We start from the raw sequence: 24,776 nt of genomic DNA on the forward strand, positions 1-24,776 counted from the left end.
TTTTTCCCTCTTTTTGATTGCTTATTGAACCAGTGACATTTCAGACACAGTGATAGTGATAGTCTTCAGCTTGACCATATTGAGCAGATAGACAAGACCGTGTAATATACAAATAGCCTATAAATAACACAAACAACTCACAAAAACCAAAAAAACAGAAGAGATACAATGTTTAACCAACCGCACAATCAAACCAGCACTTAAAGTATATCACATTGTGTAATTGCAAAGACTAAATTCTGGGCTCCTTTACCAGAGGAAAAAAGTTTACATTTCAGTTTTGAATGCTGCCAAACAAGGCTGCACTCTGTACCACCCGAGATGAACCAAACCAAAATAAGTAAACAGGTCTTTTTGACAGAATGTTGACATGTCACCTCGAGAGAAGCACAGGTGTAAATATTGAAATTAATGGTGAACAAATTTGCTTTAGCTGCTCTAGTTTCAGGGTTGTTGTACTGTGAATGCTGTCTCACTGTCACACAGTTATGACTTACTGAGACATTCGATTAGCATGGAGCCATTGTTCAAAAAATCAAAATGTCTGCTTAGAAAAACGCCTGCTGCTCATGAGAGATTCTGCTCTGCTCTTAAAAAGCAAACCAAATTTAGTATTTTCTAATGTAAAACATAACAAGATGTTGATTTTAGTACTAAAGCAGACTTGTGGGGCATATACTCTGAATCAAGGCTCAATCTGCAACCAGGCAAAGTGGGCAACTGCCCCGGGGTCCTAAGAATCCTATTTTCACCCCATAGCAGCTGGTTCTACATAATTTGAGAAATTTGCACCACTTAAGTACAATGTCTACTATGTCAAGTACTTCATCCTCCATTTGTGGCCTGGTCTTATAGAGGGATCCTGTTTCAAATTCTAGTTTTAAGATCTTAATTCTCTTATTTGTTGCTTATGTGTTGTAAAGTTGTGTTTTATCAAATTACTTGTTTATCCAGAGTCATATAAAATATGAACAATTTGTGTGAAATATTGTCATAATTGCTGTGTGAGGTCGACCAATGGCTGAAAAGTGTTTTGTACCTTGAACTTTGACCTTTAGCCACCAAAATCTAATCAGTTCATCCTTGAGTCCAAATGTTTGTGTTTGTGCCAAATTTGAAGAAGTTCTGTCGAGGTGTTCGGGCGTTACTGAGATATCGTGTCCATGAGAATGGGACAGACCGATGTCTGTACCTATGACAGACAGACAACCTGAAAACACCGTGCCTGAGACTCTGGCTGTGGAGTGGCGTGGAGGCATAAAAAGGCCCACCATAACTCAAAATCCCAAATTAACATATTTAAATGCCTTATTTATCTGACCAACACTCAAAAACTCAAAGAAATAACAAATGTTGCTCTTTTAGGGAGTTAATCTGGCCAGGGTTTGAGTAAGAATGTAATAAAGTTCAAAGGAGTCTTTTCATTTTACACCCATGAAGGGTAAGCCTGCTCACCTGTTCAGGAAGTCCGCCCCGGTTGGCTGCTCCGATCACATGACCTACAGTGCGGTATCATGGTGTAATTAAGCGGTGCGGGAACACACCTGTTCGAGGCTCGGTGTACTTTAGCTAACCCTGCCACTATTTCAACAAAGCTGCCCCTGCGAATACAACATTTTAGAAATTGGTGTACCTGTCAGAAAGTCCGCTTTCACTGCTTTTTTTTTTCCGGCTAAGTGGAAGAAGATTTGTTTACCTGACCGGGCTCCATTAGCTGGTCATTTGAGCTTGGTCTGTACTTTGGGGATGAACCATATCTGCTGGCAGCTCCTGACCACATCTTTTAGCCACCAAAGGATTTAATTTCCCACTCCTCTGAGATGGCTCGGTCACTGCTTCATTTCAACAGGCTAAGGTAAGAATTAGCTGGTTCTATTACATCCTGACATGTAGTTTGGTTATATTTAGCCCAAGTTATTTTTTCAATTAGGCTTAATTGTTTTGTTTGACCAACAGCCCTAAATTGTTAGATACTAAGAGACTAAAATGACTGTTCAATTATCATAATAGTTGCTGTCTGTCCTCCAATTGATGAATTAATTACCACTTGCAACTCTACATTCTTTTAATCTTTTAAGCCTCTTTTTCTGTCCAAATAAAGATGGTATCCCTAATCTCTTCCTTAATTGTGTAGTACTACCTGAATCAAAGTTTTAAACTATTAATATGTTTTATTATTTTTATTGTTTACAAAATGAGCAGCATTTCGTAAGGTATGAGGAAATGCAGTTCTTTCTGAAAACTGGATGCTTATCTCTGTGACTCAAATGCAAGGGAGGGACAAACAGGGGCTGTTTAGTTGGTTGCTTGAAAATATTGGCTGACTGCTGCTGCTGGCAATTTATGGCTATTTCACAGATGTGATGTTTGATGCTTGTGATGGCTGCTAATTTCTGCTCACATGCTTCTGCCTCCTGTTATGTGAAATATATTTTAATATTAGAGTGCTATCGGATGAACCCCCCCCCCCCCCCCCCCCCCCCAGGTTGTTGGTGCTGTTTTTGTGGAGTTGCCATTTTGGCTCATTGCAAATTGGGTCTTAAGTGAAGGATGTTATTGTGTAATGGTTTGATACAATGTAATTTATTGTATAATGGCTTTAGAAATGTAAAGATGAGTGCACAGCCCATTCACATAATTATTTCCCTGTAATAATGGCTCTAAGGGAAACTCAACATGGCTACTGTTGTTCATAGAATAGGTAGTCATGTTAATATTTTCTCCCCGTAATTCATATTTATTAGCATTAGAGGAATATTTGAACTCAAAGGCATTAGATATGCTTGCTTTAGTATTATTTATATCAAAATTAAATAAACACCGTGACAGTGCCTATTCTGTGGTTTACACTGCTGCCACTCCACACAGCTGCCAACCCTAAGCTCTTATTCCCAACTCATGGTGATCTGCTGTTTAACATAACATTCCACGAGTAAGAGATCTGTCTGCCCGCTCAAAGCGATGAATTATCATGTTCAATTACACGTGCAAGTGTAGTTACTGCAGCATAAGTGACATGTCTTAAGTTTGCTTCTACACATGAGGTGGATTGGTGGATTCAGATGTAGCCGTCTCAGTTCACTAGATGGCTCAGTCCCCTCGTGGTCTGAGGTGCATTGTAAGAGAAAGACCATAAGTCAGCTCGAGCCTACCCAATACGCATTACTTCAACACTGCCGTGGCTCATCTAGCATTTTGTGAGCCCAACCTCCACCCCAGCATCCACCTGTAGACTCTGATTCCCTTGTGGAGGGGTTTATCATCGTCACTCACCAATCTTGTCTGTGCTGAGCATAGTGTTTGCTTGCAGGGTGAGATTGAGGTCGGTCTCTAGACACCAAATACACAGTGTACTGCTCTGTATCCTTTAATAACACTGCCCTTCGATTGAGAATGTGGCTGACCCTTTTGCTTGTTTGCATAATGTTTATGTAATCCATGCATTTATGAAGTTTCATTTTTTGAGTTGACTCATATTTGATCTGTTTTGATCCATGCGGGTCTCTTTTACTGCCTGTTGTTTTTGTATGCAGAGTGTTTTGCATTGAATGCTCTCGCCTATTGTTTCTATGGTCTATTGTTCTGTCTGCTTCATGTGCACTTTGATGCAAACAAATTGCCTGCCTGGGACAAATAATACCGAAAGTGAACTGAACTGAACTCAGCTAGAGCGAATAAATAAATGAGTGTTAAGTACAGGCCAGTCTCCGATTACGCTATTTAGGGTTTCTGTACAACTGCTTTCTTTCTTTTGTTCCCTTGCAGCATGCTGTGGTATTGAAGCTTCTTTAAATATGAAATCTGGAACTTCCTGCATAGTGTTGCTCCCTCTAGCAATGAGAAGTAGCTGAAAATGATGTTTGAACCACTTCAGAGATGGTGGAGTTGTTGTACAAGGGTGTTTGAGAGACTGCTGTTTATTTGAACTCAGCATAGCAAAACTAGGAAAATGGGACAGCTACTGAAGTGTGAAACTGATGGGCTAATGCTGTTGATTTCAATGTGTGATTGCACAAACTTGGTGTGAAAAGCAGTGCTGCCAATGTGCTGCTTTAACAGACTTGATTGGCCATTGTCAACCAGGACAAGTTCAGTCTGACAAGCTGTTCAACATTTCTCAATAGCAGAGGATGGAGATTATCTATAGCCACAAGATAGCCCAGTTCCTCATTTCTCTGTTTTCTATCTCTCACACATGTAATTAACTCCATTCTGAGTCTCTCAATGAGGGATAGTACTTAATCTAGCAGTCCTATTTTAGCTTACAATTGCTTACAATAGGTAATGGTTAATTTATTATGTCAATATTCCTACCATTTTTGGCAAGATTTACTTGGTGGAAGGGACATACTGTATACATAATTAAAGGACAGAAGAGAAGCCCTTCTGAATGCTCTTGACTTTACATGGAGCTGACAGTTGTACCAAAAATCCATGACTAATGTACGAGGCTTTCCAATGGGTGGATTTTTTTTTCTTTAGATAGATGGCAATGCACCAGGTGGGTACAGACAACATAGCACATCGATTGACTGAGAAACTGCTCTAATTTACTTTTCTAGACACTAGACACAAGAAATTTTGTCTTTTATTGACAGTGCATGCAGTAAATTCCACTACTACCAAATCGGGGGGGGGGGGTGTCTTATGCGTGTGTTTAAATAGTTTGTAATTTCTCTCAGTGTAACACCATTAAGTGTGTGTGAGTGTGTATTGAAAACAGCCAGTGGAATTTAACACTTGTCACTTTGTTACCACATGGTTGCTTGATTTTACATCGGAGAGCAAATGAAACACAAATATAAAACAGAAAAGAACATCTATACAGAGTCTCAAATTCCTCAAAACAAAGAAAACATATAGTCTATAAAAATGTCTGTTGTTGTCTGCAGCTGGGCCAAGAATTCCCTAAGTGTTCACTAAGGTAGTGAAGCTATATTTCTACTGACAGAAACATTCAGATCTGTTTCCTTTGACATCTTCCGATCTCTCTCTGTGTCAGGGACACCTGGTGCAAAAAGGGATGAGTATATCAGAGTATGGCTATAATGTGCAGTTGAGCAAAGTGAGCTAATGAATAGCAGACTTAAAAGATCATTCGCCAATGTACCTTATGCTTCTAAAAACTGTTGATGTTGATGATGTTGATGTTTTTTTTCATGAGTATTATGCAAAAGCAAAAGGAAGAAGATGATGAATTAGATTAAGGTCGCATTAAACTACAGCCCCACACTTCAACTAATTACTCTTTTTAATTAATTGTTCAGTCATTTCTTTTCATCAGTTAATCTGTGTATTATTTTCATAATTAATGGATTAATCAGTGTACAGTTTAAAAAAAATCGGAAAAAATGAAACCTGTCACGGCAAAAAGTGATGTCATCAAAATCTGACCAAAAACTGACCAAAAACCAAATTATTAAAGATACTCTTAAGTAAGCCCAAGAAAAACAGCACTTTCACATGTGAAGTTGGAAACAGGAAATGTTTTGATTCCTGTATGAAAAATGCTTTTAACAATTGATGAATTCTTATCCCAAAATAGTTTGCGATTAATTTTCTTTTGATCAATCAATTAATTATTCCACTAATTGTGGAATAATTAATAATTAATATTCCACTAATTGTTGCAGCTCTACGACACTTGTGAGACAATCGAAACAAAAGTGGCACAACATCCTCACAAAGATTTGAAGCATCTATTGCAGAGCTTCAGCACTAGATTGCATTCGATTGCACAGGTGTTGCTGGTATTGTGTCCAGTCCCTGCTTGGCACCCTACTTGAGATTGTGATTCGCAGCAGGAGCTGAGTTGTATGAAACCATAACAGTGAAACGTAGACAGATGTATTTGGCAAATGGTTAATAACAGGAATGATCAAAGTGTGACAGAACAGGCACAGGTCCCATTCACACAATGGCCACAGGGAACCAAGAGCAACAAAGCTAATATGTGACAGTGAGAGGCAGGAGGATTGTCTTTTGATTTAGCTGTGCAGCATTAAAACTATTCATGCCTGAGTGACATGCACTGCTAGAAAAAGGAAAAAAAAAATTCATGCTGAGTAATGGACATAAAATTGTATTCAGTATTAAAAGATATTTAAAGGATAAGGCTTGTGATAGGCAAATATTGTCAACATATTCATCTTGGTTTCCTTTAGGTCATGTGATCACACCCAGGTAGCTGATGAGTTCATCCAAACACCTTCTGTAATTTACTTCTTTTGTCCTGATTGGTTGCTGCTGTTTGTCTGATCTATTTGTGTCTCTACAAGTTGTACTGTTGACGGTCCTTGGACCTTGCAACATTTTTCACATTGTATCACCTTTTGCTCATGGAATAACTTGAAGAACCTTTTCTACTTTTTTGTCAGTGTTTGGGCAGTTTTTTTCTATAACGTGGGGAAACTCTGTTTATAGGCTGTCAACAAATCCCATGAAATTACCTTCTTAAATCTGTCTCTCAATACTTTTTGCCTTTCTACCCTGACCGTGGCTCTCAGATCTAAGTCCATTTGTACCCACTTAATTAAAAAGTACATTTTTCAAACCAGGTCACAGATACAAAAGAAGGTAAATGGGGCTCTCAAGTGGCTCCCCTGGCAGAGCACGTACCATTTAGGCTTAGCCCTTAACGCAACGGCCAGGGTTTGAGTCCGGCCTGTGGCCCTTTGCTGCATGTCATCCCCTCTTTTTCCCTAACTTTCCCATCTCTATCACTGTAAGTATAATAAAGGCAATAAAGGCAATTTATTTCCTAAAACAGCTGGCCACTGTGGCTGTTAGTGCTGTTAGTAATAATTATTTAAAGAGGGGTATAGAGTGTATTTGTTTTGGACTATTTTCAGCTGCAGATGTGCGGCTCTTATGGTGAGATTTAATCAAAATACAGTTTCCATGGTCATTGCAATAAAAAAATCATGTAACCAAACCAACGGTGGCTCATATTAATAAAATTAATGATAGTTTTTGGACAACAATGAAGCGCTACAGCAAAGAGGAATAAGCTACAGTATATTGGGCTTTGGCTATATAGACAGTACATGTTAGTGGGATCATTTCACAATTGCTTTTGATCTTTTCATGGGATAAAAAGTAAAATGTATAATACTACCACAATGCCACACATGACCAAACTTCTGTATAACTATATATGTCTGACAATAGTGCCAGGGCAGATTTGGCTTGACATACATCTTTTGAATTGGAAGTCAAGTATCACCCTATTCCCGATTTCCTGGCATGTCCCAATCCCAGTGTGCTCAGCACGACTGCTCCTGGAGGGCCTGTGTAGGAGTGATAGACAGTAGTGACACTCTAAATCAACCGTAGAGACTGATCAAAGTACTGCATTGTTGGACTGAAATTGGACTTGGGCTTGCTGTGGCAAGCTCAATATAAGGCAAGTTTCTGTCCTGTCTGGTCTCATTTCGAGCTCAGCGTTTTGAATGATTCATCATAGTGAGTGTGGAAATGATGAAGGAAAAGTTCAAATAGAGAGTGACAAATTCTTGGTTGAGATGTTTCTACCGGAGGGTGCTAAGAGGTGTTGTTGAAATGCAGATCTTAAGTCTTTGAATGCTCTATGCTAGCTGTTTCTGTTCTGAGTAGATTTCCCACTTTTTGTGCTTCAGTTCTCTTTCTTCCTGCCTTCCACAAGTTGGAAATCAGCAGTAGGCTTTTTCTCTTTCACAGCCTTAAGTGTGGAGTGAATCTCATACTTGTGCAATGTAATGGCACACCGTCACTTGCGTAAACAGGATGTGAAGCAGAGACCACTGCATTTATGTGAAGCAGTCTCACAAAATTCCACAATACTCTCAATGTATTCTACAGTGTCCTCTGTTTGTAAGGACTGGAGATACAAGATACTCTCTGAATGGCATCCAAGGCTATCTTTATTCAAAGAGACTGTTGCTATGTAGGACTGTTGCTATGGAGAAGTCTTTTACCCTCTCATTGAGATGGACAGCTGTAGCCTCGCCACAGGGAGGAGCCCTTTCTCTCTCTTCTTCCTGTGTGATTTTTCCTTAGCAGTTCAACCTGGGGGTTGAGCCCATGTTCCTTCTTCACAATGATAAAAATAAAACGGTGACTCACTCACACTGACAAAGAAAGAAACTAAGTACCCAAAGTAAAAATGTTTTCAGTAATGCATCAGATCAAATCCCATTGTGTATACACCGTTTGAAGGCCTCAAGGCATGCATGATGTTCATAAAGTTTGAAGTACGCTCTAGAAACAGATGATGTTATGCCTGGTTGCTGTGGATCGTTGTGTAGTTCCTGACATATTGCATAAGCTTGTTCAAGAGGTATGGCAGAAAAATTGTGTATTTCATTTGTAAAATAAGAAATGGCTGGATGGCTGGTTAACAACCTGTGCTACCAAACTGTTTCCACATCCACAGCAGTTGCAGCATTTCACCATATTAAAATTTACTGGGAGTGTAATGATTAATAAGATTGACAGTGTTAGATGTTACAAGAAAGTCACTGTAATATGCTGTTTCTACATGGCCAGGCTGGTTTTAAAGAGAATTCTTGCTTTCATCATATTTTTTTATTATGACAGGAGAGGTGGGATTTATTAGTAACAGGGATTGTAAGTGTGTGTCTGAGGGACGCACTTACCACGAGGAGATAATTGTGTCTCAGTTTTCTCTCTGTTACTGTTTTATTGTACTAACTACATCAACTTTATGGGTGCTGTTATAGCAAAATGCATAAGAATATATCTAGAATTTAGTGGAGTGCTGATACAGTGCAGAGATTTAATCCCCTTTGTAACAGAAAATGTTTCTATTGTTTGATTTTACAGGTGTGTTTGATTTGCTCTGTGTTTTACCTGGAGGAACACTTATTTCTCCAGGTAAAAAATCTTTATGAGCTCCCTGGCTGTGGGCCATTACTGTGATAGCCAACATAGACTGCAAACTATGCCTGTCATGCTTAAATAGCAACCATGTCTCATAGGAGTTATGTTTATATACTTCTTGTCTCATTCTTCAAGTCATTTTTGATTTGACTTGAATATTTAACTACATATTTAACTAGACTACAATTTTCCTCTTACACCCTTAAGCATAATGTACTTGACACAAGCAGATAGTGAAGGAAATAGTTGTCACTGAATATTTCACATATATTTTATGTAAACATACTTTACACTCAATTAAAAATGTTTGCTCATTATGTTGTAAGAAACATACTGTAAACCAGGTGGCATTATGTTTTTCTCAAACATATTTGCTGCTGTAAATTAGTGTATAAAAGTAATTTCGAGGAGTCAAATTGGCAGAGGAGAGACTTTAGATTGAATTAGATATGACTGAGTCTGTGAGAACATTTACATTAGTTTTGAAAAGTGAAACAATTAGTCAGTGACTCAGGAAAATGGACCATCAAAAATATTGGCCTCAAATACAATGTGATGTTTACCCGTGCTCCCTATACCACAGACCTGTATGTATATGTTCAATCTACTACACTAAATGCCCCTAAGGCTTTCACTACATGCAAAGCGAAATGAGGTCCTGCAGGACATGAGGCTGGTGTTTTGAGCCCTCCATAGAGACCCCAAATCAGAGAGCATCATGGTCTGTAAACCTGCTGAGAACAGCTGGCTGTTGCACTTCAGCTCTGCTGCTGCTCTCAAAGATCAGGCCTGCAAGGACATATTCAGCATCCCAGAGTGCTTACCTGTGGCAGCTGTTTTGATGGAGGCCAGTGCTAAACTGTGCCAGCTGCTGGGGATACTGCTGTGCCCTTCTGGAGTGAAACCAGTGTCGTCAAGGCAATTCTCCATGTGGAATAACCTGAAACTGTCCACACCTGATTCACTGTTTCTCTGCTGCCAGCCTACATGAGAAGCCAGCCATTGAGAATATTCAAGACCAACTGTGGATGCAAGATTTAAGAAGAAAACTTCTCAAGCTTGTTTGGTGACTTTAATTTGCATGTCCACGTGCACCTATTTTTAAAAAAACCTATTTTTTACTCTACAACTAATGGTAACAGGGTGTAAAGTGAGACTTGCTATTGCAAGTTTGCAGTTAGCCTCTGCTGTGAGGGTGTTTGGATTCATGATCACTCTGGGACGGCAGCTGTGGGCTGATGCTCTTTGTATGAATACCACCCGTGTGTGTTTCACTGAACAGGGTCAGAATACAGATGAGCTCTGGTTAGAGTGGTTAGACCCTCCCCATTAGTTGCCTTGCAATAATGTGTGCTTCCCTGTAGTAAAAGCCACCACAGCTATGGGAGTTTCAGTCCTGGCTCCAATTGTCTTTCAGACTGCTTTCTCTTGTTTTCTTCCTTGGCCATTAAACAGTTGCATCTTTTGCTCTTTACCCTCTTCCAGTTCCTCCCCCCTTTTCTGTTTTGTCCCCCAGCTCCCTCTTCTCTTGCCCTGCTACTTGTCTGACCCTTGAGGAGCGTCCTTACTTTGGCCTGTAACAGGGGTCATCAGCTCCCCTCCTATGTTTGCACTGGCAGGCTATCATTCAACACCACCACAGGGGGAAAAAGACAACCACTAATACCTCCCACCAACACAAAAACGACACTAGCCACAAATAAAAGGCACTAGAAGTTGTATTGGAACAATAAACATTAAATAGAGCATGCTCGCTTGAGATGACTGGAGCATGGTTATGCTACCAAACAGTATTGTTCTTGGAGAGGGACTATAAAAGCCCGTTATGACTGACTCAGTTGTACCATACTCCAGAGTCAAGTACCGGCTCACTTATCACCCACAAGTGTACATCAGCTCTTCCAGGATGATGTTAGCATTGTTACTCCCTTTGTGGTAACACTCTTTAACCCCTCTATAACAATTCACTAGTGGTGTATAAATAGTCTGTTAATACTTTAATTTAATATAACCGCAGAGGATTCACCACAAAATGCAGACTAGTGAACCTCAAGAGCAGAGACCAGACTGCACTTCACAAAAAACACACAAAAAAATTGTTAGATTTCTGTAACAAAGTTCTGTGGATTGAAGAAAGAAAAATCAACCTCTATCGAAGAGGAAAATGTGGAGAAATAAAGGAACAACTCATGACCGAAAGCCACAGCCTCATCTGTCAAACATGGCAGTGGTTCTGTTGCAGCATAGACATGTGTGGCTGCCAGTGACACTGGCATTTATTGATTACACTGCTGAGAAGCAACAGGATGAATTCAGGGGTCTACAGGAGCATTCGGCACTCTCAGACTCAGCCAAATGTATCAAAACTGCATCAAAACAGAAGGATGACGATACTAAACACAGGGCTAAAGCAACCAAAGAGCTTTTTAGACTGGAGAGGTGGAATATCCTTGACTGGCTGAGCCAGTCACCTGATCTCAGTCCAAGTCTGAGTGAGCAGCAGTCCACTTAATGAAGTCTAAAGGCAGAGAGACTCCAGAACAAGCAACAGCTGAAGGAGGTTGTGGTGAAGCTCTGGGAGAGCATCACCAGGGAAAATGTGTGTTGTTGATGATGATGATGGGTCAAAAACTTCAGGCAGTCATGAACTGCAACAGATTTTCGACCAAATATTAAATAAGATGATGGTGCCACATGTATTAGTCCAATTACCTTAGAACCCCTAAACTTTGGGCACCATGTATGAAAATGTCTACATCTCCCATACAGTTCTTTCGATACTGATGGAAACCAACTCAAACTAAAGGTGAGACTTGACACTTCAATGCAAAATCTATTATTTTATTTCAAATTGAATGTATTGAAGCACAGAAAAAAAAAAAATCTGTCCTGTCTCCATTTACTGCGTGCCCTGTACCATTGTCCTGTAATTATCACTTGTGGTAACAGTGACTGTTATCCAGCAAAAGTTCCATTGTTAATGCATAAAACCATAAAATAACACAAACAAAAAAGCTTTTAAGACCATGCACACCCATGGTAAACTGACATTGATGAGTTTCATTATTTTGCCTTAATATATATCCTCTCAGGACTGTGTGGGTGTGTGCAGACTGTGCTTGACTGACATCTCCCTGACTCGCCTGTTAGCTTTTGTTGCACCTGTTAAGGCAGGACTAATTGGACCTCTTATCATTCTCATCAGTGCATCTCTGGTCTGGTGACCTTGCACATGTCCAACCACCATCACCCTGGCCAGAGGTCTAATCAGTCACAATAACAAATATGACATATGACCAGGAAAAGGAGCAAATCTTTTCTTTTTGAGAGGCTGCAAATATCTGGCATTTTCTCCATCAGGTTTCCTTAAAAAATTACTGAAAGGATCAATCATTTATCAAAACAGTTACATATTATTTTTCTGTTGATGAACTAATCAATTAATTAGCTGATTATTTCAACTCTAGATAGCTTTGTAAGTGCTTTGTAAGATAATGTCGCAGTTTTGGACTTGTTATATATCTGTACACCTGCATTACAATGTTTGTGACACTGTTTACACTCTACTTTTAAATCCCTTACTAACGTGTTACTTAAAGTGTTACTTTTCCTGCCCTGTTATGATCCTTTCTTGCTCTGGTCTTTTATTAAATACACAGAAAAAAGTGATGGTATTTTATTTAAGAAAATGAAGCAGAGAGTAAATCTTTCAGTAGCCAGCAGTGACCATCCACCTCCCACTGGTCTGTGAAATTCTACATTGACTGGACTTGGTTGTCCTGAAGCATCGACCACAGAGTCTGGCAGAGCAGCTAAGCAACCCAGTCATCCTTATCTACATTCAAACATGGCAGCTCATAGAATATGTATGGTTCAAGAGGTATGGGGCCATGTCCTCCCACAGATCATAGAGAGGCAGAGTACTCAAAACACACCAAGTGAGAACCTGCAATATACATGGAGCATAGTCATTATTAATGTCTGTGATATCTATGATGGGTATCTGCAGCACATCATACCCCCTGGTGTGTAGAGTGGATGAATTACAGGGGCTGATGGAGGATATATTCGGTACGATTACTGGAGCTAAATCATGATGTTATTAGGGAACGTATGAGGCAAATCATGACAGGTACATATTACAGTCCATAAGAGTTTGATGATATTGTGATTACCTCCACTGTAAATCACTGTTGGTGTACTGCACAACATGGTGTTCCTGTGCATTTCTACTTTCTCAATGTATTATGAGTTCTGACTGAGTATTTGAAGTTTATTCATATATGCATTCATCTATGAGCCCTGTGGCTCATTAGTGATTTCCTGTTTGACAATGAGAAGTTTGAAGTTACGATCAGTTATTGGGAAAAGGGATCAAAGGAAGATACAGACGGGTGCCAAATTAAAGGAAAAACCAATATCAAGCGTAGTAAGTTGTTGGGATGTGCTGCTAGAGCAGCTTCAATGCACTTTGTTATTGATTCTACAAGTCTCTGGACTGTACTCGAGGGATGAACACCATTCTTCCAAAACAAATTCCCTTGTGGTGTTTTGATGATGGTGGTGGAGAGCGCTGTCTAACCTGTCCGTCCAAAATCTTTCATAGGTGTTCACAGGGTGTGGATCTGGTGACTGTGATGGCCATAGCATATGATTCATATCATTCAGTGAACCCACGTGGCCTATGGGGCGTTGTGATCCTTGAAGAGACCATTCCCATCAGGGTAGAACTGTTTCATCATAGGATAAAGGTGATCAATCAGAGCAACTTTCCATTGATTTGCAGTGACCTTTACCTCTAAGGGGACAAGTGGAGCCAAACCATGCCGCCAAATTGCCCCTTGTCCTTCAACCCCACCCTACCATCCCTCTCTCTATGTAACTGTTGACAGACTCTTCTTACTGACACAGTCTGATCACGTCCTTCATTGACATTCTCAGTCACCTGAAGAAGAGTTTGATCTTCTGTTTTTTCCTTGCATATTGCACTAATGCACAAGCATCATTGTCATTAAATGTGCGGTGTTGACCACAACTTTCAATCTTATTTATTGATGTCTTTCCCTCAGATCTAAATGCAGGTGTCACTTTAGTTCCTACTGAAACACCAGCCAGTTGAGAAGTCTTTGTGACTGAAGCTCCTGCCATCTTTGTCCCAACAATGAACCCTCTTTCAACTTAGATCTTTTCCTCTTGCCATATTGATACAACATCAGAATCAGCTGGGCCTGCTCAGTGTTTTTATACCTGCCACAGAGCATGATTGAAAGTTAACTGCTTGATTGTACCAGTGCACCTGTGTGGAAGCTTCATTCAATTCAGGTTCCCTTGGTTTGTTCCCCTGTCTTTATGTCTCTCTTTATGTCAAACACACATGAATAAGTTTATGTCCAATCCATCTGTGTGGCAGGCTCTATTGTTCATTAATGGGTGCTGCCTAAAACCCACCCCCTGTTCTCCCCCCTCTTAACTCCACTCAGTACCCTTATGGGAGGGGGCGGTATGTTGGCCAAAGCAAAAGGGCCCCCCATCTCTATAGGTGGGGATAAATCAGCTCGCGTCAGGACCTTAAATCACCATAGTTTAATAGACTTGGTCTGTGTTAGTATGTTTTGGACCACCAGGGCAAGTAGTAAGCCCTCCCAGGAAGACAGAGAGAGGAATCTGGGCCAGCCCTCTAGGCCAGCTCCAAGTGACCACGTCCAGGCCTCCACAATAGAGATACCAGCCTCCAGGGGAGACTCTCTGGAGAGCTGCTGGAGAGATGACTAATTATTACACTCAGGCATCTACACATCAGTGTCTCTCTCGTCTTCTACCTCATGTCCTGATAATTCCTCTTCTGTTGCTGCGCGTGAGGGGAAAATGACAGAGGTTGCAGCACAAGAAGAGAGGAGTGGAGAAAAAAAAAAGGCGAATGAAGAGAAGTAAGCAGAAGAATGCAAGTAGTCATAGAAGTGCTGTGATAAGTGTGTGTATGAATGAATAAAATGACAAGATCAGAGTGAAAAGCAGAAAGAGATGGTCCAAAGCCTGTTTGCTGGCAGGGCCACTTAGGGAGTGCTAGGGGCGAAGGCCCCCTATTCAGGATGTGCCACCAAGTGGTTTGTTCCCACAGCTGAACACAGGCATAGCTAGGGGCACCACCGAGGCAGAGGAGAGGAGTCTTTTCTCTCCCTGAAAAGAAAATGTCCTCCAGAACAGGAGTGCCTTCATTTCTTCTCTCATTACTCTGTGTTCGTTTTTCTCTCTTACGAGCTCTTGTTAGAATTGTCACCATGGCTGCTTGTCCAACACCTATGGAAAACTGTGTTTTCAAGAGACCTTTCTTACAGGCGTTTTCATCCTGTAAGGAAATAGGAACTACTGTACATGGCTATTGTTACAGTGATTTGGCACAGAACTTTATTTGTTAGATTTTCAGCTGTGGATGTTTGGACTTGCTTGACCAGTTTTTGATTTTTGAGGTATTTTTTAATCCAATATCAATATTTGGCAATTTGAAAATCAGATGATGATATAACTTCCTAAGCGACACATTTTACAATTATTGATGATGATGATGATGATGATGATGATGATTATTATTATTATTATTATTATTATTATTATTATTATTATTATCCAATAGCTTCTGTATCACATCAGCTGTTTTTCTTGAGGTTTATATAATAATGTACACCATGACACAACACCACTTGCACAAAACACACAATTACATAATGGCAATGGCAGTACAGTACAGCTTCATCCTTATCAGCATTAACACAGCAAGAGCGGCTGTGAGAAAACCAATAGTATAGTGTTCATCAGTACTCTCAGTCTGAAAAAGGCTAAAGGGCAGAAATGTTTTAACTTTATCTGAGGTCTCTTTTCTGAAGATGCTTTTTCAGTGTTTTAAAATTTTTAATGGTCAGACTGTTTGTAAATGACCTCAAGCTTATTTTTCCATTTCATTTCTGTACTGACATTTCACTACATTGAGCAACATTTCCTGTTCTATGTACAGGACAAACACATCAATATATCTGCTCTAAGCTAATATTGGTTGATATATCGGCCCAGCTGATTTATTGGTCTGTCTATCTTACTCCGTGGTATTTTTTCTCTGACTGTTCAGCCCTGTTTGCCATTATGGATAATTGTAATTGTGTTTTTCTGATTATTTAAAGAAATGTTGAAATTAGTCTTTTACTGCTTGTCAGATTGACCAGGTATTCAGAGGGACTGAGGGATAAGCTACCATATTAACATACGGTAGCTTAATGAGGACAAATGTACTGACAATACTCAAGCAGCCTTCCTGTGGCATTGATGTGTATGGATAAATATATATTTGGATAAATATAAGGTCTAATCTATCTATCCCTTTCATTTCCTGTTACTCACTAAAGTACATACATAAACATAAATAGTTGAGGATGTGTCCAGTATACAATGTGATATTGTGAAGGAGAAACCAAGGATAGAGAAAGCTCGTCTTAGAAAAGGAAAAAAAACAATGTAAATAAGACAGAGTGGGGAATGTGAGGGAACATTCATAGTCTCCTGGAGTTTATGTTGTCACCAGATGTCCTGTCTGTCTGTCAAAGTAGTGAGCTGGTGTGGAGTGGAGCTGCACTTTCACAGAAATAATTTTTGAACTCCCTGGGGGCAAATACCTGTTCTCCAATTGTTACATACTGTTCAAAAACTCCACATGACACCTGAGTGCTTTTTTAAAAGCCCTCTCTGGAAACTCCCCAGTTCCCACATACTTTTTTCAGTTTTATAAATGTTGTCTGTGCAGATGTACAGTAGGAACTCCATATCATACAGTGGAGCAGAATACAAGCAGCACACCACTGTCTCATTCAGACTCTGTACAACTTTTTTGGATTCAGTAAAAAATAATGAACTCCAGTTCTGTCTAGTAAATTCGTGTCCTTGAGGGACTCTGATGTCAAAGATGAAAAGGTGCTTCTTGCCTCTGTGAGACTGACAGTGAGTTTCTGGTGTCTTATTTAAAGGTTTCACTGTCTGTACTGTGGATGAAGTGGAAGTGAAAGAAGTGCTGTATTGAATCTCACATACAGGTATGAAGGAAAAGGTTAATATTAATGTTGACTTGAATCGGCTTAAGGCAGACACGCATTATGGTTGTTGGGTCAGTTATAGTCTTGATTTGGGCATTAAGGCTGATGAGACCATGTTGGTCTGAGTCAGTTCCAGTCTGCGCCAGCTGGTGCTCGCACTTGGGAAATAAAGCCATACTCTTCTCCCCTCAGTGAGCTAAACTCCCTTTCCAATAAAGGTTTGAACACAGCAGACTGCCTCTGAAGTTTTTACTGGCAGCAATATTGAAACTGTGAGAACAATATAAGACAAGAAATTAAATCACAGTGATTACAAACAAGGTTGGGCTGCAATGTTCAGTTCTGTTTTAGATCCAGTTCCAAGTTGGTAAATTCATTAAGCTCTGTGGTCATTGAGTGGTCATCAAACCTTTCTTTCATAAGAGAATCTTTTGGACTCTGTCTGGCATTATAGACATCTACATAGAGAAGCAACTGGTGATGTAAACAAACATATATTTGCTGGATGCTAAAATAAAAGTTTCCTCGATCCTCCTCTGCCTTTATACTGTCTGTTTTTCCATGAAGGCAGATAAACACACCAACAAACTGCTTCCCTCATTTCTGTGCCTTTTCTGTGCAAATTGCACAATAAGTTAGCAAGGCAAACTGTTGCGGATGTTTTTAAATTTCTGTTTTGGTACAACAGCAGCAAAACTTTGTGCTATAGAGGCATCTCAAATCACAGTCTACTTTTTGACCAGTGCATTGTCCTCTGTTTGCCCAGTCGTTCAATATTTGCTCCTTTGTGACTTTGAAGACTAAAAAAAGTGTGTGTGTGTTGGTGGAAATATTTATGCATGAGTTGTCTTGTTTTTGTAAGTTTCAGTGATCTTAATGTTATTCTGCTTTAGGCAAAATGAGGTGGATGTTAACTTGTGCTCTTTTTTACTTCAGCTTGTGAGCTCTGCAAGATCAGCCACATTTCTTGCACTCTGTGTGTGTTTATAAGTGTGTGGGCGGTTATTTTTGCCAGTGTGTTGCAATGTCCTACATTATGTGTGCCCCAAAGAATATGCGTCACTTAAGTATGTCAGTGCTATGACACTACAGCATTTCCAAAGCATGTGTGGATGTCTTCCTTTGCTGTCTCTCTGAGATGTGCCTTCTGTGAGAGTTGCTGCTACTAACAAGGCCATAACATTTCTATTTACCAGAGATAGGAGGAGCTTGACCTTGGTATTTTCTGCCTTGGGTGGTTTATGATTAGAACCGGGCGATATTGTGACCCGTACGCAGGTCAGCTGCTATGAGAGATTGGAGTTGTGTTCTGATACTGACTGTCACTGTTTAAGATCTCATGCTGGGATTCATGTTTTCCAAAGAGACTCAGTGGAATGGAAAGAAGAGATGGAAGCAGCAGGGAGAGATGAGTGCTATAGTTGTTACTGAGCTATTGGATAGATGAATTTTGTGGGTCTTTCAGTGTATACCATGAAAAATTTCTTAGTATTTTAAGTATATAAATACTATGCAGCTGATATGGTACCTCTACAGCATCCATGCTGTATGGTCTCTTATCGAGTGTCCAAAAACCAGTTATTTGTCTAATGACATCAAATTATTTTAAGTGCACACATTTTGGACAGCTACCTTGCACCTCAAATGATTTTATAAAATAACGCCAAATAGCTTGTGGGTCAGTTCTTGTTTTGTAGGCATTCAGCCAAATGATTGACTGAGAGAGGCAGTCGATACACTCATTGATGCACACAGGTCAGTGGTTCAGATATAATTTGGTGTTTTAGAGAAGTACTGTCTTCTGTGAAGTCGTTGCCATTTGTGTGCTGAGTGCTTGTGCTTGACCTTAGCTAACATGACTTGCTACTTCTAACTTTTGAGACCATTTGGCACTCCTTCAACATCCATCCATCTCTGCTTAGTCATGTAATTGTTCATGGATGAAGTCAATGACATGACCTAAAGCTGTGTAGTCCTTCCATTAGAAAGGCAATGGCTGAGCAGGTTTTGGTAACACCAGAAGCAGAACAGCAGAAGAGGCCACCAAAACCTAAAGGGTAAGGCAGGCAGGCAAAAAGTCAAACAAGACAGGCTAAAGGTGGGTTCACGCAGAGAACACAGAAATTTTTCCTGTGTTATTTGCACAAATCTGACATTTGGACTGTTTGTGCAGTCTGTGTTTACTCTTAGACTGATTTCAAATCTCCAGTTCTTCCTGTTATTTCTCTCCAGTCGCTCTCCTTTTCCCCTCAACTCTGTATGTTTATGAAGCAGATTAATATTTTTCACTCAAGCTGAAACATTTCCAACTTGGATGAAATTGGGCCTATTCTCTCCTACTTGCGTCCGTTGACTTTACAATCAGTTGTCTTAGAATACTACAGACTCAGTATCACTAAAAAGATAAGTAATTACAAATCTTATCCATTCAATACAATTTGTTTGTTTTCAGCCAAAACCCGAGATGAATGAAGCCAATTAACTTGAAAACCAGAAATGTTTGACTAATTAAACAATGATGAGTATTTGAGAAACAAACGGCAAGAAAATCATTCGTCAGATTCCATTGTTTTAATTTTGATGACAGATTCGATGATCCTGGGCAGGGGTGACACCAGTCTCGCAGAAAGTCTGTGGAGAGATGTTCCGACATTCTTCAGAAGATTTTTTTTTAGCTGCTCTTTGCTGGAGTGGGTTTGTTTTTCTACCTTCTTCTTCTTCTGTACTTCCGCTTTAAAATACTCAAAAGGTTTTCTGTTGGATTCAGGTCAGGGGACAGACTTGGGCAGGTCACAACTTTCACTTTTCTCTCCTTTAAAAACTCTTGTTTTGAAAGTATTTTTGCAGTGTCCTTAGGATCATTGTCATGTTGAAAATTCCTCTCCTGGCAACTTTCTTGAGACTGGGAGTCATCTTTTCATTCACATGCATTCATAGTGCTTTTTTTCCCATTTTCAAATATATTTAATTAAAAAGGTATTTGCTGTTTACAAAGAAATTACAAAGAAATGTAATTTTCAGGAGACTGGGTTGGTCTGTGAGGATGACCTTGTGTTTTTGTGCTAGCAGGAATTTCACTGTATTATGGGTAAAGTTTTTCTCGCTTTCACAGTGGCTTTGTGCATTTGATGTGGGCACGCTGCGTAGTAGAGACGCATAATACTGTATGAGAAAGTATCTTACACCATATACTTCAGACGTACTGTAGTTTGTCATAGTCATTTATTCTCATTTATGGTATTATTTTTCAGACTAAGAACCTCTGCTCTGTTTTGTGTTTTCTCTCTTCCTCCCTCACGCCATTTCTGTCGCTCCTCTTTTTCCTCATGTTCCAAGACAGTAATTAGTACAGAATCACACTGGCGCCAGAACACAAAACCACAAACCACAAAAAAATGGAATCTGTGGCTTTGGGGGCAGCTGCCTCTTCAACAGCAAGCATATGGTAGACACCTTTTTTTTTTTTTTTTTTTTTTTTTTTTTTTTTTTATGGAATGCATCACAGTGGTTGATTGATCCTGATCTTCCCTCTGTCCCCTCTCACTCTACTCTTCATAAAATTAGCTCACGTTTGCATTCATCACCATAACCATTCGCTTCTATTTGCAGATTCACATGAGGACCAAATGTGTAGAAAACCTCATTCTGTGCTGTTGAGTTGTGTGTGTGTGTGTGTGTGTGTGTGTGTGTGTGTGTGTGGGGAATGGGCAGGTTTCAAGAGTTTCATTGATGTATGATGCAAGAGTGCAAGAGCGCTGATATGATGTGATTTTTAGGGAAAACACACACACACACACACTGTGGTTTGTTTATTCCCCTTAGCCCCAGTGACAGGGCAGTGTTAATGAGTGAAGCCAGCCTTTGAGCTGAGCTCTGTACCATATGGACCTGCCATAGGACTGGCATCAATCCTACTGACTAATTTATCTTCGAAACGCTCACGCTACTGACATACCTCCCTGCATTTTACAAATGTGAAAGATTTTGTAAAAGTTTGTAACTTTTGTGCAGAATGTAGCTGTTAAGGTGCTTAAAGGTGCAATATGTACATTTTCCCTGCTGCTGAACGTGATTTCTTGATGGGGAGCGCATGGTGGTGGTGATGGTCACTCACCAAGAGCTTCAGCCATCTTTGTGTTTACAAGGCAAAAGGTGGGAATATGTCCTCCGGTATGAAGTTTGCCTGTACTGAAGAAGGTACAACAAACGTTTGGCAAAACATCAGTTCAACAAAAGAGTGCAACAGTAAACTTCAGTGGTGGAAAGTAACGGAGTACATTTACTCAAGTACTGTACTTAAGTACAATTTTGAGGTACTTTTACTTTACTTAGTATTTCCATTTCCTTACTTTATAATTCCACTTTTATTTCCACAATTCCACAATTATAAGATTTAAATTTATACCTCCTACTCCACTACTTTTATTTGACAGATTAAGTTACTATTTACTTTAGATGAAAACTGTACACAGGGGATAATACAACAAGGTTTTAAACACACACCACATTATTAAAGATTAAAGCAGTGATCTCCAACATTTTAGTCTTCTGACATCTTACAAAAATCAATGTGTCACATTTCAGATGGCTTGGTAAAACTCCACCTCCATCTCTAAACTTCTCACAAGGTTTCATGTCAATAATGTTGTAAATGATCTGAATACTTCTTCTACAACTGATAAACTTGCATTATTTGCAAATTGTATTTTGTGCCATGAATTTGATGCAGTTTTGTATTCATGTATACAGCCAACGTCCTGGCTCAATAAAAGCTTTTGACACTATTAAATCAAAGCAAATGTTGCTTGTCCTTGGCATGTAGAGGCTGTGTTCTGGATAAATAATAATAGAAATTCTTGTAGAATATTTTAATTTTTATGTCTGCAGTTGGGATTCTAGTACATCCCTTCCTTCTCTTCTTTCTTCTCCTTCCCAGTTTCTCTGTCAAAGACTTTAAGGCCTGGCAGGCGGCAGGTTTCCTCTTAGCGGAAGCCAAACACACACACACTCCGAACACTTGTTCACACTGAGTCTTTGTGTGACTTGCTCAGTGTGACATCGACAGACCTTAATGTGTTGGTGTCATTGTGATCAAACTCAGTGTAAAGATACAGTATGTGATAAAGAGTACTTTAATATGTATATATTAAAGCTAATGGCCTTTTTGTTGTTGTTGTTACTTTCTGACAGAAATGATAAAGCTCTCTCTTTACAACCTTTGATCCATTTTTTTCAGACCAGCTGAAAACGACATGTCTCTTCTCCTGTATTGAATCCATTCTGTTCAGGGCTCCCTGCTTTAGTCCTGAGAGTCAGTTTTTCCATGGAATATATTTCCTCTACAATGTCCAGCCACTGTTCTCGTCCTGGAAGGTCACATTTCAACCAGCTCCATGTGATGGCCTTTTTACATGCAAGTATCAGGATTTTTAAGCGACAGATGTCCTTCTTTTGTATAATGGCTCCAGGTACCACAATCCAGCGGACCCCAGGAATCTTGTAATGTCTCCTCAAGGATCTGGATTACCCATTTTAATGGAAACCACTTCTGTGTGGGTCAAATTGATCTCCATAAGTGGATGATCACTATAACTGATTTTTTTCCTTCCTTTGTTTCTGATTCAGATTACCATCCTATTGGCATATGTATATCTAGTAATGAAATGGACATTTACTGATTCAAATAAAATAAAATAAACTGCTCCAAGCCTTGTGTGAATGGTTAGAGTGAAAGCATTACACTCCACTCAGATAACATACCTGCTGCTGTGAGAGCAGGGATGAGGATCACGCACTGTAAAAGCCCCAAAATGTGTGCAGATCAGAAATAACCCACTAAGCTGTGGTGGTGAAGATATCACATGGTTGGCGAGCGTGCATAGTGGGTACTCACTCACTCACTCACTCACTCACTCACTCACAGAGTGAAGGACGGTCATTACCGCTTGTCACACACTGTGGCATTTCAAAAACCTACAACGCTTTTATATTTTTCATATGTTTTCTTGTATGAAAAAGCCCAAAATGTACATTGTACAAATCTACATACATTGTAAGCGGACTACTTGATTACTGTAATTGATCACTACACAAATGGTTTTCACTGTACTGGGTTGGTTTATATGGACAGCCATTGGCTCCTGGCATTGTTTTGCTGTCAGTCTTGATATAGCTTTGTTTATTTCTTCTTCTGTTATCTCCTAGGTTATTAGTTTATTCTGCTTTCTTCCTACAGATGGTGAATCTATAAATGTTAAAAATTTGATACAGCTGCTGACTCAGGCGTTAAGCATATAACTTTGTGTAGTATGTTTCAAAGAATTTTTTTTTGTTTTTCAATTTACGATGCACCTTCTTCTTCTGGGGGTCTTTCACTTAATATATAAATCTCTTTGCTTATTCTCTACACAAGTCATTTTTTAGATTTCTGGTCATTCTAGTAGAAATTTTGTTTAATTAGCTTCACTCTCTTCTCTCCTTGATTTTCATATAGGTTATTTAGAGTTTGTTTTGTATGTAGGATCTGATTTAAGACATTGATATCGTTATACTTCATATGTTTACTCCGCAAAGATTTTACATTTCAGTTAAGTCCTTAATTTCTTTTTCCTTTTTCTTCTTAGCTGACCACATTACCTGTGCCTATCTAAATTAAGCATAAAAAAGTAATTGATTCTTCATTACATAGGAGAGGATAAGAAAAAAAATTAAGGCTCATATCAAGTGGGTGTAATTCCCACCATCCCTTTCATGGCTATTTCTTTGAGCAGCTTTTAACATATAATGCTGCAGATTTTATCTTTTATTTGAGGAGTCCGAGGAAGGGTGTAGATGGAAAATCCAGTGCCCCCCACCCCATTTATTAACACACATGATGTTGCCACATCTGTCATACTAAAAACCTTCTTGATCAGGTGTTCATCATTTCCTGGTGGTTTATAGACAATCAATATTCTTGATTTCTGAAAACATGTTTACCTAAATATTTAAACATCCTTAGATGGCCTGAACAAAAGAAAATCTTGTCCGTAAATCAAAATGAAACTTGATATTTAATCGTACATACTCAGCTTCTAAGTTGGAAGGCAACGCCCTTAACCCTGAAGGGGCCCCTTCTAGTTCGGACCAACCTCTCTGACTGGTTGAAGAGATGAGCAGTGCACAGAGAAAAACAAACATCAATTCCCAGATATTTACAGAAGGACTATTCGTCTTATGTCTTTTTATATTTTATAGTACAATCCCTTCTGGCATTGCAATATATTCTTACCGGCCTCTTTGAAAGTTACTCATTCACTTATAACACAGGGGAGTTCTCATGTGGTGTCAAAACCCCTCTAGCTTATCCTCAGTCATTTCTTCTCTGAGGTTTTCCAGACTCTGAGGCGTGTAGCACAACAGCGTCGGCGCCCTGTGCCGCCATGCTGCCTGTCCCTTTTATACAGACATCAGTGTGGTTCTGTAACTTCCTCTGCTGCGGACATGCAGGCAGAACAATGAGGAGGTTGCAGTTTGTGATGCCACTGAATTGTATTAGGCTTGGGCAGATATTCGATATTATACATTATTATATAACATACATTATTATTTATTATTTTGGCTGTTTTGCATAGTCTGCCCTGCTGCTGAGTCAGACACTGTACATTGTACCTTGGCATGTGACAAATAAAACTTTGAACTGCTGTTTAGTGGCAGCATCGATTATACCCCCCACTCCCACAGTTTCGGAAGTATTGATTAAACTTTATTGGGTGGGTGTCTCTAAGGAGAGCTGTTAGTGCTCTCAGGACTACCTTCCCTGCTGCCATCCTCACCACTGTT

The 24,776-nt window shown here is 39.6% G+C and overlaps 1 long non-coding RNA gene across 1 annotated transcript in view; it reads left to right on the plus strand.

Annotated features, from left to right (window-relative positions):
* Positions 1 to 1,466: 1,466 nt before the first annotated feature.
* Positions 1,467 to 24,776, plus strand: part of LOC139637127 (uncharacterized) — a 123,415-nt gene continuing 100,105 nt past the window's right edge. Inside the window, exon 1 of the long non-coding RNA XR_011694537.1 lies at positions 1,467 to 1,855. This is a non-coding gene — a long non-coding RNA (uncharacterized lncRNA). The remainder of the gene's footprint in view (positions 1,856 to 24,776) is intronic.

This window comes from Trachinotus anak, unplaced genomic scaffold, assembly GCF_046630095.1.
Source record: "Trachinotus anak isolate AG129_WGS33_773 ecotype Australia unplaced genomic scaffold, CSIRO_AGI_Tana_v1 ptg000019l, whole genome shotgun sequence".
Classification (NCBI taxonomy): Eukaryota; Metazoa; Chordata; class Actinopteri; order Carangiformes; family Carangidae; genus Trachinotus; species Trachinotus anak.